This window comes from Theropithecus gelada, chromosome 11 (genome assembly GCF_003255815.1).
Source record: "Theropithecus gelada isolate Dixy chromosome 11, Tgel_1.0, whole genome shotgun sequence".
Lineage (NCBI taxonomy): Eukaryota > Metazoa > Chordata > Mammalia > Primates > Cercopithecidae > Theropithecus > Theropithecus gelada.
Window position 1 is genome coordinate 43,379,983 of NC_037679.1, and position 9,288 is coordinate 43,389,270.

At 34.8% G+C, this 9,288-nt stretch overlaps 1 non-coding gene across 1 annotated transcript; it reads right to left on the bottom strand.

Annotated features, from left to right (window-relative positions):
- Positions 1-1,016: 1,016 nt before the first annotated feature.
- LOC112635687 lies at positions 1,017-1,145 on the bottom strand. The gene has a single exon (XR_003122022.1). It is a non-coding gene; the product is annotated as a small nucleolar RNA SNORA3/SNORA45 family (small nucleolar RNA).
- Between the last annotated feature and the right edge of the window lie 8,143 nt (positions 1,146-9,288).

Here is a 9,288-nt window from a genome sequence, read left to right on the forward strand (position 1 = left end):
ATCTGTGTCTGAGCTCTCTATTATGTCCAATTGGTCCATTTATCCATTCCAATGACAATATACTTTACTACAATTAGTATAACTACATAATATATCCTGGTACTGACACAATTTATTCATCCACCTTGTTTAAAATTGTATTGGTTGGCCAGGCGCGGTGGCTCACGCCTGTAATCCCAGCACTTTGGGAGGCCAAGACGGGCGGATCACGTGGTCAGGAGATCGAGACCATCCTGGCTAACACGGTGAAACCCCGTCTCTACTAAAAATACAAAAAATTAGCCGGGCGCAGTGGCGGGCGCCTGTAGTCCCAGCTACCTGGGAGGCTGAGGCAGAGAATGGCGTGAGCCTGGGAGGCGGAGCTTGCAGTGAGCCGAGATTGCCCCACTGCCTGCCCTCCAGCCAGGGTGACTGAGGGAGACTCCGTTCCAAAAATAAATAAATAAATAAATAAATAAATAAATTGTATTGGTGCCCATTCTAATTATTCTTGAGAAGTTCGTTTTAAAACCATATCAACATTTTTGGAGTTAGACTGGCTCTGTAGATTGTATTTTAGACAAACTCTAATGTTCATGATATTGAGCCTCTTATACTCAAACATAATTCGATTTTCAGATTTTCATTTATCTCCATCATCTTTTACATTTCTTAATAAAGTTTTGTCATTTCTGTCTTTTAAAGATCTACACATCTTTAATAGATTGATACTTCATTATTTTTTGATAATGTAAATGGTAAAATTTTCTACATCAGCTATTTTTAAAAAGCATTTGTTAACATTTAATAAACCTCCCTCCATGTGACTTTAAGTAACTGAGACAAGCCCCATACTCATAAAGAAATCTTCTCCTCAGCTCTTCTGCTGAAACATTGGCTTTCATGATGATAGGCTGCTTTGGGAAATTTTTCTTCCCCAGACGGAACATTATAGTAGGCCTAGAACAGAGAAAGGGCTTTTAGTACACCATAGCAGGCACCAACTCCCAACCCACACCTTCTGGGATCTAGGTAGGCCATGTTTTAGATACTTGTACTGACATAGCCACTGATTGTCTTTGCCAGTGAATCAAGACCAGTAGATTCATCGAGAACTCTAGCACACCAGGACAAGAGCTGTGTCAGGATGTTACTCTGGTGTCAGCTTGAAATTAGCTTTTGAGTGTTTATTCTGGCATATAATAGCACAAATTTAGTTTCATAACATTCTTTATTTTCCTTTCTCCATATTCAGTTTCCAGATTCAGAGTCTTAACCATCTCATTGTTATTTTTACAGAAGACAGTAGTTTTCCCTCTTACTTGGTACGGTCCTTAAACATTCTTCATCTTTCATCAGTAATATTCCTAAAGTACATTCCCAGCTATGAGTCTTCTATTTTTATGTATTGACAAAATGGCAAATTCAAAACTTGTTAAACTTAAATACATGACCTTAGCATGCCCTGCATGTTTAGACTCATCTACTCTTTTTCCATTTTGTGATCTGTTCCCAAGCTCGCATGGCTTGTGGTAACTTGTAGTTTATTGTAGGATACCAGCATGCCTACTCCAGTTACTTGCTGACTGTGGCTAGATGGTGCCTTTAGTTTTTTTGACATGTGGTCCTCTCCAAAGGGAAGTTCACAACATGGCAGCTTGATTATTTTGATTATTTAAAGTCAGCGAGGAAAACAGCCTCTTCAAAAGGCCAAAAGCTAAAAATTTTTCGATAACATTTATTTAGTCAAAAAGCACTTGTATTTATTCACTCTTTCAATAAATTGAGAACCTCCTACATGCACTACAGTGTGGTATGTTTAGATGCTATACATATGGATAAATCAGACATGACCTTTTATAGGCTATTATAAAGACTAGCGCAGGAACATAATTACATATATCTCATCACCTTTATTATTTTGTTTTAAAAGGAAATTTTAATAATTATTATTTGGGTGCACAAATATAAAAATATTAATGTATGCCTCTTAGTAGTTATATGAGCAATGTACTAGTATCATTTCCATTTTAATGTTATAAGGGATTAATTATTCTCTCAATCCCACACTTCTAGTAAGAGTTAAACCAGGATTAGATACAGGTACCTAAAATATTAATATTTTCTTTATATTTTCCAAATTCTTTGTAATGAACTAATTTATGAAGTATGTATATAGTATATATGTTTTATATTTGCATATGATATATAATACAGTATATATAATATGTATGTGTACCACATATATACATAAGAGTCAAGTCTAAATGTAATTTCTGATAGGTAGAGAAATAGTTTTTCTATTGCAATTCAGAATCCATCTGAATTCCTTGGCAATAATGGTTCCCCTTATTTACTTGATTTAAATGTACACATAAAAGCTATTTACACTAGCCATGGTGTCACAATACAAATTTTTCATACTGCTGAAGGTTTGTGAAGTACAGAGAGGTCTTGACAAAATGTCAAACAAAATTAAATGAGGTAAATTATTTGTCAATCAGTATGAATAAAACGTAAGTTGTATAAAAGAAAGAAAATTATTTTAATCATTAGGATGCCATAAAAATGGCATTAGAATATGAGACATACCTGTAGCAGAGGCTGACTAATCAACCTGTGAGCCAAACTATTAATCAAATACTGACCAGAATTTGCTGGGGAGGTAGACTTAGATGCTGGTACTTATGCTTGGAAAAACACATTCCATAGGTTTAAAGCAGGCTGTTAAATCTATCTTGTATTACGGGCTGTCAGAGAGAGTACAATAGGATAACGATGATGGAGACCAGATCCGTAACCACAAGACGTAGGAGTCATTGCCAAGTTAGTAGTTATATTCTATTAACGTAAGCTATAATGTTCTACCTAATCTGTTAGTTGAAAAAACATGTATATGCAAATAAGATATGTATGTATTACTACAATAAAAGTGCATTAATTTTATGTATTAATATTTTTACTACTGAGTAAGAATTATGATTAAATAATGACTTTCTAAATATTGTGTAGCTTTATTCATTGACTTAGTGTTTTGCTAAATGATTTTTAGAATGCAAAAATGAGACCAACCCTGTTTTAATATTCTTATACCAGAAAACCAACAGAATAACCAATCTGACCACAAGTTTCATAATAAAACTTAAGAAAAATAAAACTTAAGTGGGTCAATAAAACAAACAGAAACCCACTTTTTTTAAATCTTTTTTTCTTTATTATTATACTTTAAGTTCTAGGGTACATGTGCACAACGTGCAGGTTTGTTACATATGTATACTTGTGCCATGTTGGTGTGCTGCACCCATCAACTCTTCAGCACCCATCAACTCGTCATTTACATCAGGTATAACTCCCAAGGCCATCCCTCCCCCCGACCCCCATAATAGGCCCCGGTGTGTGATGTTCCCCTTCCCAAGTCCAGGTGATCTCATTGTTCAATTCCCACCTATGAGTGAGAACATACAGTGTTTGGTTTTCTGTTCTTGCTATAGTTTGCTGAGAATGATGGTTTCCAACTGCATTCATGTCCCTACAAAGGACACAAACTCATCCTTTTTTATGGCTACATAGTATTCCATGGTGTATATGTGCCACATTTTCTTAATCCAATCTGTCACTGATGGACATTTGGGTTGATTCCAAGTCTTTGCTATTGTGAATAGTGCCACAATAAACATACGTGTGCATGTGTCTTTATAGCAGCATGATTTATAATCCTTTGGGTATATACCCAGTAATGGGATGGCTGGGTCATATGGTACATCTAGTTCTAGATCCTTGAGGAATTGCCATACTGTTTTCCATAATGGTTGAACTAGTTTACAATCCCACCAACAGTGTAAAAGTGTTCCTATTTCTCCACATCCTCTCCAGCACCTGTTGTTTCCTGACTTTTTAATGATTGCCATTCTAACTGGTGTGAGATGGTATCTCATTGTGGTTTTGATTTGCATTTCTCATTAATTTCAATAAAATTTAGAAATTAGAGTCTGGCTAAAATGAAATAGGCATTTTATAAAAGACAAATTAAAAGAACAAGAGTATTCAAATTAAAAATGACAAATTTGGTATAAATCACATACAAAAAGATATTGATTACAATATAAAATAAAATATTAATGTAAACATACATTAAAATGTTACAATTATAAAAAAACTAAACTTTATGAAAATTAACAAAGTAATATCAAAATCAAATTGACCACACACTAAAAAAAATTATTAGTTTTCAAATATTATATTTAATCTTTGTTTCAGGCTGAGATATTATGTTAAAATTTTCAGTTTTTCATGAAAAACAATTTTCAAGAACACGTAGTTTGAGATAATAAAAAATATACTTGCACATGCATGTAAACAGCAACACAATTTGCAGTTGCAAAAATGTGGAACCAACTCAAATGCCCATCAATCAATGAGTAGATAAAGAAACTGTGATCTATCTATCTATCTATCTATGAATGAGATTGGAGACTATTATTCTAAGTAAAGTAACTCAGGAATGGAAAATCAAACATTATATGTTCTCACACCTAAGTGGGAGCTAAGCTATGAGGATGAAAAGGCATAAGAGTTACACAATGGACTTTAGGGACTCATGGGGAAAGGGTGAGAAGGGGGCGAGGGGTAAAAGAGTACAAATACAATGCAGCATATACTGCTCACGTGATAGATGCACAAAAATCTCACAAATCATCACTAAAGAACTTACTTATATAACCAAACACCACCTGTTCCCCAATAACCAATAGAAACAAAAAATTAAAAAAGAAAAGACCCATTCACTGGGTAACATCAAAAGTAATAACGATAACTATTTTTCATTAAGGTACAGTTTTTTCCCATCCAATAAATAAATAAATAATATGGAACTTTTTTCAGTAGATTTTATAAACTCAGAAACAAAAAAATCAAATATATCTCTTAGCATATGTTAATTCTTATTCAATCTTTTATTACCTCACTGATTCTAGCTCTCTCAGTATAAGTGTGAATATGTGTGTGTGTGTGTGTGTGTGTGTGTGTGTATACTGCATATACACACATACACAGGTTTCATTCACAGCACCTTTTACAAGTTTCAGCACCATTCTCCCCAAAATTGATAAATCTTCATAAGAATGTATTTTCTATCAAGCATTAATTCTAATTGTCATATGTAATGCTTAACCCTCACAACAACTGCAGAACACATAATCTTTCACACCACACATGGAACACTCATTAAGATGAGTATATAATGAACTATAAAACATGTCTCAAGAAATTAAAAATTATTTAAATCATACGTCATATGTTATCACAATGGGACAGTATCAGAAATCTATTTTTTCAAGTACCTGGAAAATCCCCAAATGTTGCAAATTAAATATAACACTTGTAGTCACCCACTGTGCAGAGAAAAAAATTACAAGGTAACTCAGAAACTAGAAGTGAATACAGCCACACTCTCAGAACAAAACACAATGAAAATAGAAATCAGTATCAAGATGTCTCAAAGCCATACAATTCACACTGAAATTAAAAGTCTTGCTGAATGGCTTTTGTGTAAACAATAAAATTAAGGCAAAAATTAAGAAATCATTGAAACTAATGAAAGCAAAGATAAAACATACCAGACTCTCTGTGACACAGCTAAAGCACTTTTAAGAGGAAAGTTTATAGCACTAAATATACACCTCAAAAAATTAGTAAGATCTCAATCTAACAACCTAACATCACGCCCAGAAAAACTAGAAAACAATAGCAAAGAAACCTCAAAGCTAGCAGAAAAAAATCACCAACATCAGAGCTAAACTGAAAATAAATAAATAAATAAGACAGGAAAAACTGTATGAAAGATCAACAGAATCAAAAATGGTTATTTCAAAGTATTAAAAGGATTGATAGACTGCACGCTAGAATAATAAAGAAAGAAGATCCAAATGAACACAAACAGAAATGTCAAAGGGGATGTTAACACTCTCCCCATGGAAATAAAATAAAATAAAATATAATATAAAATAAACAGAATATTACATATCTATTCACACAAATTTTAAAAATAGAGAAGAAATGGATAAATTCCTGCAAACATATAACTCCCAAGATTGAACCAGGAATAACTTGAAACCCTGAATAGACTAATAATAAGTTCCAAAATTGAATCAGTAACGAAAAGCTTACCAACCAGAAAAGGCCCTGGATCAGATGGATTCACAGCCAAATTCTAGCAGACAAATGAAAAAGAGCTGGTACAATTCTACTGAAACTATTCCAAAAAACTGAGGAAACATAACTCCTCTCTAACTTATTATATGAGGCCAGCATCATGCTGATATCAAAACCTGGCAGACACAGTGAGAAAAGCAAACTTCAGGCCAATATCCCTGATGAACATACATGTAAAAATCCTCAAAAAATACAAGCAAACTGAATCCAATAGCACATTAGAAAGCCAATCCACCACAACGAAATAGACTTTATTCCTAGGACGCAAGGTTAGTCCAACATACACAAATCAATAAATGTGATTTATTACATAGAATTAAAACAAAAAGCACATGATCGTCTCAATAGAAGCAGAAAAGGCATTCAATGAAATTTGATCCCTTCATGTTAAAATCCCTCAATAAACTAGGCATCAAAGAAACATGCCTCAAAATAAACAGAGCCACCTATGACAAACCCTGCCCCTCACCATGAACATCATACTAAAAGGTAAAAGCTGGAAGCATTCCCCTTGAGAACTGGCACAGCATGAAGATGCTCCTTCCCACCACTCCTATTGGAAATAGTACTGTAAGTCTTAGCCAGAGCAAGCACGCAAGAGAAAGAAATAAAAGCCATCCAAATATGATGAGAGAAAGTCAAACTATCTTCACAAGTGATAAAATTCTATACCTAGAAAATCCCATACTCTCTGCTCAGAAGCTCCTAGAACTGATAAACAACTTCAGCAATGTTTCAGGGTACATACAGTATGTACAAACATCAGCAACATTTCTATAAACCAATAATGTCTAAGTCCACAGCCAAATCAAGAATGCAATCCCATTTACAATTGCAACAGAAAGAATACAATAGGTAGGAATACAGCTAACCAGGGAAGTGAAAGATCTCTACAATGAGAATTTCAAAGCACTGCTGAAAGGAATCAGACATGTCACAAACAAATGGAAAAACATTCCATGTTCATAGACAGGAGGACTCAATATCACTAAAATTGCCATACTACCCAAAGCAATTTGAAGATTCAATGCTCTTCCTTATCAAAATACCTATATCATTCTTCACAGAATTAGAAAAAAATATTCTGAAGTTCATGTGGAACAGATAAGAAGCCTGATAACCAAAGCAATCCGAAGCAAAAAGAAAGAAGCTAGAAGTTATCACATTACCTCACTTCAAATTATACTACAAGGATACAGTAACCAAAACGTCATGGTAGTTGTACAGAAACAGACACATAGAACAATGTAACAGCTTAGAGAACCCAGAAATAAAGCCACACACTTAAAATAATCTCATCTTTGACGAAGTTAACAATAATAAACAATAGGGAAGAAATCCCTATTCAATAAATGGTGCTGAGATAACTGGCTATCTATATGCAGAAGCTGGAAACTGGACCCGTTTTTGTCACGAAAATCAACTTAAGGTGGATTCAGCATATTTTTTGTTGTAATTTTATTTTTTATTTGGGGGGATACATAGTAGATGTATACATTTGTGGGATTCATGAGATGTTTTAATGCAGGCATGCAATGCAAAATAATCATATCAGAGTAAATGGGGCATCCATCACCTCAAACATTTATCCTTTGTGTTACAAACAATCCAATTATACTCAGTTATTTTAACATGTACAATTACTGTTTAATATAGTCACCTTGTTGTGCTAGGAAATACTAAATCATATTCATTTTTTCCACCATGTTTTTGTACCCATTAACCCTCCCCATATCACTTCCAATCCTTCACTATCCTCCTCAGTCTCTGTTAGCCATTCTACTCACTATCTCCATGAGTTCAGTTATTTTGATTTTTAGCTTCCACAAATAAGTGGGAACAAGAGAAATTTGTCTTTCTGTGCCTGGTTTATTTCACTTAACATAATGACTTCCAGTCCCATCCATGTTCTTGCAAGTAACAGGGTCTAATTTTTTTAATGGCTGAATAGTAGTCTATTGTGTATATGTATTTTGTTTATCCATTCACCTATTGATGAATGAGTTGCTTACAAATTGTGGCTGTTATCCATAATGTTTGGGAAATCCTCTGTTATTATCCATTTGAATAAGCTTCCTACCTGTGTATCTCTCCCTCCCCTTTAAAGCCAATAATGCTAGATTTGCCCTTTTGAGGCTATTTTCTAGATCTTTTAAGTATGCTTCACTGTTTTTATTCTTTTTTCTTTTTCTTTTTTTTGCCTGGCTGTGTTTTCAAATAGCCTGCTTCAAACTCAATAATACTTTCTTCTGCTTCATCAGTTGTGCTATTAAGAGACTCTGATGCCTTCTTCACTATGTTAACTGCATTTTCCAACTCTAGAATATCTGCTCAATTTTTTAGTTATTTCAATCTCTTTTTTAAATTTATCTAGTAAAATTCTGAATTCCTTTCAGTTTCCTCAAAACAGCTATTTTGAATTCTCTCTATGAAAGTTCACATATCTCTGTTTCTCCAGGATTGATCCCTGGTGCCTCATTTACATCATTTGGTGAGGTTACATTTTCCTGGATGGTCTTTACGCTTATGGATATTTGTGTGTGTCTGGACATTGAACAGTTAGGTATTTATTGTAGTCTTCACTCTCTGGGCTTGTTTGTACCTGTCCTTTTGGGAAGTCTTTCCAGGAATTCAAAAAGACTTGGGTATTGTGGTTTAAATTGCATTCGCATGAGGAAGCACCCCCAAATCAGCAATCCTGTGGTTTTAGCAGACTCCTAAAGATACTACCTCAATAGTCTTGAATAAGATCTAGAAGAATACTTTGTATTACCAGGCAGTAAAAACTCTTCTTCAATTCCTTCACTTTTTCCCAACAAATGGAGTCTGTCTCTGTTCTGAGCCACCTGTAGATGGTAGGGGAACACAAGCACCCCTGTGGCAACCACCACTGGGACTGTGATGGGTCAGACCTAAAGCCAGCACAGTACAGGGGCTCACCAGGGCCCACTGTAATCACTGCCCGGCTACTGTCTATGTGTGCTCAAGGCCCGGAGGCCCCACAATCAACAGGTAGTGAAGCCACCTAGGCTTGTATCCTTCACTTCATTACAGTGAGTTTGAGTTCCTCCAGGCCCTCAGCAGGTCCAGAAGTGCATT